This window comes from Mus caroli, unplaced genomic scaffold (genome assembly GCF_978045245.1).
Source record: "Mus caroli unplaced genomic scaffold, Mus_caroli_1 scaffold_2, whole genome shotgun sequence".
Taxonomy (NCBI): Eukaryota; Metazoa; Chordata; class Mammalia; order Rodentia; family Muridae; genus Mus; species Mus caroli.
In genome coordinates, this window is record NW_028227257.1 from 165386082 (window position 1) to 165394056 (window position 7975).

Consider the following 7975-nt stretch of genomic DNA (forward strand, 5'->3'; position numbering starts at 1 on the left):
ACAAGTAATAAATAAATGATCAGCCATCTAACACAACCACAAAACCCACATTGATTATAAATTATTCAAAATGAAATAGTGTCTCAGCAAAAATCTTTAGATCATCACTGTCTAAGAATTTAAAAAAAAAATAAGGAAGAAAAAAAAATCAATGTTCCCAGTGTCATGGTTGGACTGCTACAACACCTGGTTAGTAGTTAATTGAAAACAGTAACGAAACAAGCCAGAAATTATATTTTTTACATTTTTATATTTTTTATATTGAAGAATAATAATTCTGGGGTCATCTAGAAGAAGTCTGAAAAATTGTCTATACTGAGATTTTGTGTTAAAATAAATAACCTTCCCAGGAAGCTAATATATAGCATATAGGGATGAGCCATGATACACTTAAAGATATATGTTTATTCTTTTATATTAAAAAGCCCAACATATTTCAACTGTTTAACTCGTTAATATTTTATCTCTTCCACTTCCTTTCCTAGTCTACTCCTGTCTCTTCTCACCCTTGATAGATGAGTGATGATGGATAGATAGATGATAGATAGTTACATAGATAAGCAGATAGATAATGATGATAGATAGATAGATAGATAGATAGATAGATAGATAGATAGATAGATGATTGATAGATAGATGATAGATAAATATCCTCAGACACACAGAGTGATACATACTAGGGTTATATATAGAAACATTTTGAATGAGTGGATGGATGGGTGGATGGGTGGGTGAATGGGTAGGTGGATAGATGAATTAAAGAATACCAAAATTCTAGAAATACTGTACATATGCCATATGTGAATATGTTAGATGATATGTCATAAATCTGTTGGCTAGATTCAGTGGTATGGAATGGGTAATGTGTTACTCAGATCATAAAATCTTTGACTAAATTTCTTCTGATTTTATAAAATGCATACTGGTCAATCTTGTCTTTAGAGTGAGTTCCAGGACAGCAAGACTACAAAAAGATACCCTCAAATAACCCTGTCTCAAATATCACTGTCTCAAATAATGAAAATAAGTCATGTTCATATATGATTGGCATTATAATTTTGCAAATTCATGCAAATACTAACTTCTATTTCTTCAGAAAATTCACTTTCCCATATGTCTTGGGAGTAAATTAACCACCCCTACCGAGAGGTTCTTTATGTTTGGGCTCTAAAATGATTGGTTGGAGTTAGTGGAGTAGGGATAAATGATCAACTCAATTTCTGCCGTACAACACAAGAAAAATCTTATTGGAAAATGTAAGAAAGAAGTGTTTCCATTCTTCTGCAAAGTTTATAGAAAGATTGTTCTATTTCTTTGTGTTGACAAGGGAAGTAAGAGTCAAGTTACCACTATCAAAGACAGAGTGAAAAGACATACTCTAAGGGTCTATAATAGACCAAGACCAAGGACAGTATTCACTTTTTCATGTCCTATTTGTGTAAGCCTATTAGAAATGGCAGTATTTACATAGAACTAAATTCATTCAGAAGAACATTCTAATTTTAATCCAAAATATTTGTCTACTTTTAAAATCCAAAAAATTATGAAAAATAAAACTGCATAGGTCTAGAGCATATCCTCCCAGTAGAAGAAGAGGAAGCTAGCATCATTCGGGTTTGGTCAAGTTCACATTGGAAACCAAACATGTATGCCCAAATTCTTATTTTGGGTCTTTTCTGCATTTACCTCATTCTAGAAGTATCCTTAAAGCAAAAAGAAGAAAATCTCACAACTAGTCCTAAAGTTGCATATAAGTTCCATGAAGATATTTCCCCTGAATTTTACTGTCCAGAACAAATAATGTAAGCAAGCATGACATCACAGGAATAGTGAAGGGAAGGCACATAAATAAATGAAAATATTAGATGATGTCATATGCCCTACCAAATGTTGTTACTGTCCAACAAAAGACACATCTAAATGAAATGTCCTAAAAATGTCAGATAATGAAACTAAGAAGAAAACAGAGTAATATCTTTCAACAGCTGAAACACAGTAACTGATGGGCTAGGATTCTATCTTAGTGAAACTATCCATCAATGTCAAATGTTACTATGATGTCCTCTAGGCTTATGTATTTGTCATAACTGGCAAAATTAGAATTTTATTCTTTCTGAAATTTTATGTCAATGTTTTTAACTGATACACTTTTATTTATCTATTTGCCCATCAACAAACTGAGACTATCTCTATAATGCTAAGTATTGTGAATGCTGCTACACAGAACAAAAAAAAAAGGAAGATAATGACAATATGCTCATTCCAATTTATTTCAACAGACAGAATTGCCATGACCATATTAGTATGAGGAATTTAAAACTCTCAGTGTGCTAGAAACATAGAGAGGGGTGTTAGTTAACAGGATTTAGGATTTGGGGAAGGGAAATGACTAAAGAGATAAGTTTTCAATTATAGAACATAAATTTATTTATTTATTTATTTATTTATTTATTTATTTATTTATTTGGTTTTTTCAAGACAGGGTTTCTCTGTATAGCCTTGGATGTCCTGGAACTCACTTTGTAGACCAGGCTGGCCCCGTACTAAATATATCATACAAATCTACTCTCTATTGTTGATAGTTAATAGTAATCCAATTTTCTCTAAGATTTATTTACATGCTTACTTGGCACCAAAATAATCTTATTCTGTGTAAAAATGGGATGAAAAATTTTGGAGGTGCTGGAAATGTTCATGGAATATGAAGTACAGGTAGTTTTATGGGTGTATTTTCTCCCCAGATTAAATGTGTACAGATTTACAAATGTCAATAGTGCCTGTAGAAAGTTGTTTTCAGAGTTCATCAGGAATAGAGGTAGACGAATTATATTGATAGAATTGTAGCTTCAGTATTTATTGATCAATTCTTCCAGAAACACCCGTGAATCTGGACAAAATGTGAACAGAAAACATTGCTTGGAGTCATGCCAAGCTTTCAAATCTGAAACCAATAAAATCCAGGAGCCTCTTTGCCCCAAGGATCAGATCGTTATTGCTTATACTGATGGGGCTCATGATGGAGGTACTAACAAGCACCCACTTAAAACGTGTTTGTATTAGTGCAGGAAATACTACAGCAGCCCAAGCATAAATCATCAGGTGCATCATGCTCGAGAGCCTCAAGACATCTCCAGGAGAAATGTTTGTAGTAGTTCACTTCCCAATGTTCTTTGAACAACATAGTTTTCTCACAGTAAATGCCTGCTAACAACTTAGAAACTAGACTTAGCATTGAAAACATAAATTTGCAGATGATTTTCTTGGTAGTGTAACAATGCCAATGGAATAAAGTGAATGAATATCACCATAAAACAACCTGTAACATCAATAGGAATAAAACAGAATGTAGACAAAAGAGTTAGGCTCCATACAACTACAACGATTTTTCTTAAATATTACCAATTTTCTAAATATGTTTCATAATATAATTATATTAAAACTACTAAAAATTTAAAATACTTTGTTATGTTTTATTAATGAAGAATACCTACAACTTCTTCCTTCCTAGAGTGTATCCCCCTTTTTAATCACTGGGAAGATTTTATATCATAACTCAGAAATATGAGGAAGATCAAAAATCTAAACTACGATAATAATTCCTAATAATATATCAAATAAATATATTTTGCATAGACAAAGTCCATTAAAATTATACCAGATTTATTTTTACACACCAGGATTTGATCAGGATAGTTTCACTGTGCTGATTATAAACTATGTGAGGAACAAGATTATTTTAATAATCAGGAAAACTTACAAATTTTGGAACATCTTTATGCATAAGTCAAGTGACTTATATGATCAATATTTCTACTAGTCTTCAGAAAATTATTATGCTATTATGTATCTTAATAATAAAGGATAGAAATTAGGGAGATACAATATGCATTCTGAAACCAAACTCAAATCAAGTATCTGCTTGCTCTCACAAAACTTTAGCTGAGTGACATTAGGCAACTCCACTGCCTCTGTTTTTTCTATGTGAGGCAAGAATAATAACAGTACATGCACTACTAGGATATGATAGAAATTAATATATAATTCTTGTATAATACATTTTAACATTTGTAAAAACATGAGGCAATCAGCATTAATGAAGTTAGCATTTCTTGAAGTAGTGGTATTGAAGAAACATATATCTAAAATAGCACTAATTCCTAACTTTCCTAACAATAAGAGGGTGCTCTTTTTAAACTGCCCAAATTGTAGTCTTTCCCTTCAGTAAACATTTTTAGGCATACACTAATAAATAATGTTAACCATTCATTTGAGTGTTTGAAACTTAGCAGTTCTCCTGTAAATGCTTCTATTTTACTTCTCATTCCACCTCTAAAGATGACTGTTATTTTGCAGATAATCAAATAAAGGATACAAGATTAATTTAGTCAAAGTCACAAAGCTATCAAGCTAAGTAAAACCAATAATCCCTTAGCACATGTGACAGCTTAAGTTTTCCAAATCCAGTCACAGAAATATTACCCATGACTAAAAAAATCAACAATATGTTTTGATGAGTTTCTTATTTATACATGAACTTGGGTGGGTCAATTGAAGCCCAAAGACAGTGACACAGGGATGCCTATTACTTTTTTTTATAGGTATTTTTATTGGATATTTTATTTATTTATTTACATTTCAAGTGTTATCCCCTTTCCTGGTTTCCCCTCTAGAAATACCCTATCTCACCCTCCCCTTTTTTTCAATGAGGGTGCTCACCAAACCACTCCTGCCTCCCAGCCCTGGCATTCCCCTACACTGGTGTATGGAGTCTTCCCAGGTGTTTACCAAGTAACATAACTGCTGCTTGGTTCTCTTGAGAACTTTATTTAGGGAAGTCTGCTACCGTGCAGTAACTTTGAATAGTCTGAAACTCTGCAAGAGAGGTTATGGCAACATCCTGACAGCCCCAGTGAACCCATCTTGTTAGCAACAGCAGTTAGGGTCCCAAAGTGAAAATAAAGCCAACTTGGAGATTTTTAGACAATTTGGTCAATCAGTTGAGTGCTATAGGCTTAGCAGCCAGCATACAGTACAGAAGAATTGCATAACTCAACTCTGAATGCCATTCTCAACTATACAATGCATGAAATGGGATAAAATGCTTGATGGTTAAAGTCTTTTGGTATGAAGGTGGTTACTATGCAACAACAGTAAATGAAACACACATGAAAAAATAGGATTTACTGCACAGTCCTACAATTTTAGAGTTTGCTTTTATGACAGAATCCTGAGTATTGTTCACATGTGAATTCTCAGTCCTTTCTAACTAAAATCAAATCTGAATTCTTTATTGAAAACTTAATATTCAGCTATCTACCTAGATAACTGACTCATTCTAAAACCTCTTCACTTTTATATCATTCTACCAAGGAATAGAAAGTTCACCTCTGAAGCAATCAAACGTTAACAAAAGATAGCAATCAAGTTCTAAATGCAAATCAGGCTACTATGTTTGCCCTAACAAATAAGGAGCATTTGAGTGAGAACAAGTTTTGCTGCTTTCTAAAATAAGTTTACTTGGCATGCTGGCCTGAATGCAAATGAAGGAAGTCAGTTTCTACTGTGGATTTTCAATGGTGGAATTTTTCTGGAAAGTTTTACTGGGAAAACTGAGATACAAAGAAAAGACTGAGAAATCCAAAATAGTTGCTTTTCCAATATAAGTGTAACTGTTAAATGTGACTTCCCTCTTGGTGTCTTAATTTCTTAGTATAAAATAAATGAGGCAATTAGCAATAAAACATTCTTTGTTTTGTATACAAGAGAATGAATGTTTATTCACCATTTAGCTGGGGAGGAAAAGCAAAGGGAAAAGAAGAGTTAAGATCAAATCACTTTTTGTGTAAAATTCTACCATCTGATAAATAAAAAAACAACTTTACTTTACAAACTAGAAAAATGTTTAAATCAGAAATACTTTACTGCATAATTATAAACTCTAACTTTATTCATTGAAACCTCTTCTTTTTTTAGTCTTTTGTTTTATAAAACAAGAAAATGGCACTACTTCTTTCTAGATTCCTACCTTACCTTGAACTAAAAGCCTCTGAGAAGTATGTATCATTTTAATATAAAAATGAAAAATGGGACCAACAGAACTGTGAAAACACATAAAGAAAATGCTCCATTACTATTCCCTTGGCTAGCTTATTATAAGCCTAAGAATTATGAACTCAGTCTAAAAGTACTTGGCAAGGGATTTGAGAGACAGAAATTACTCTTGAGAACACTGTAGATTTAGGATTTGGAGATCTGTTTGCAGGGAACACAAAATGACTCCTCTTCTAATAAAGAGGAACAAGGAGACTCTTACAGCTAACTGGGCTGTTAATCATCTCTACCATGCACCATAATCCATATAATGAATCATAGCATGAATATAAAAACTTTTCAAAATAGAAAATTCGTACATACCATACAAATGCCCATCCCACCAAAAGCAATCTACAGATTGAATGTTATCGTCATCAATATTCAACACAGTGACCATTCTCAGTTTCATTTGGAAACACACACACACACTAACACTAGCTAAAATAATCCCAAATAATAAAAGAACTGAGGGAGATACACTATCCCTACTATCCCCAATTTCAAGTTGTTCTATAGAGCTATAGTAATAAAAACCACATGATATTAGCACAAACACAGACTCACTGAACACTGGAATCAAATTGAATACCAAGACATAAATCCACACACCTATGGACACCTGAGTTTTGATAAAGAAGCCAGAAATACACTTTTAGAAAAAAGACAGTATCTTTAACAAATGCTGTTGCTCAAACTGGGTGGCTGCATGTAGAAGAATGCAAAATATCCATACTTATCACCCTGTACAAAATGTAACTACAAGTGGATTAAAAACCTCAGCACGAAACCAGGTACACTGAACCAAACAGAAGGGAAAGTGAAGAATAACCATAAGTTTATTGGCACACACATAAAACCATTATGAACAGAGCACTGTTAGCACAGACACTAAAGTCAATAATTAGTAAAGGGGACCTCATGAAACTTGGAAGTTTCTGCATGATGAAGAGCACCATCATTCAGACAAAGTGGCAGCCTATAGCATGGCAACCAAAAACCATCTATACATCAAATATAAGGCTAATATCCCAAATGTATTGTAAAAACTCAAGAAATTAGCAAAAAAAAAGCAGACTAATTAAAACTGGGATACAGATCTAAACAAAGAATTCTCAATAGAAAAATTGCAAATGGCTAAAATGTTCACCATCCTTAGGCATCAGGAAAATGATTATCAAATGCACTTTGAGACTTCATTTTGCACCCTTCAGAATTGCTATGGTCAATGAAACAACTGACTGTTCATGTTGGCAAGGATGTGTGATATGGTGAACACTCATTCATTGCTGGTGGAAATGAATGCTTATATAGCCACTATAACAATCAATGTGGCAGTTCCTAACGAAGAAAGGAATCGACGTCAAGACTCAGCTATGCCACTCTTTGGCATGTACTCAAAAGACACTTCATTCTACCACAAGGACACATGCTCAACCATGTTCATTGCTTCTCTATCTATAACACCAGAAACTGGAAGCAACCTAGCTGTCCCTCAACAGAAGAATGGATAGAGAGTAGCACATCCATGCAATATTGTATTTCACAGCTGCTAATAAAAATGACATCATGTAATTTGCAGGTAAATGGATGAAACTAGAAAAAGAAAAATGTTGAGTGTGGTATACCTCATACCCAAAAAGACAAATGTAATTTGCTTATATGTGGAAATTAGCTGTTAAGAAAATAATAATCAAACTATAACCCATAGAACCACAGAGAATATGTATAGAGTAATTGACTGGAGGGTACAATTCTTTTAAGAAAATGGAAATAAAATAAATTATTATAGATTTTGGGGTGTGCTAGGACAAGATCAGGTGGGGAGAGGGCAGGGAGAGAGATATGAGGAAAGGAATATGGGGAGAGACAATTAAAATGAAGG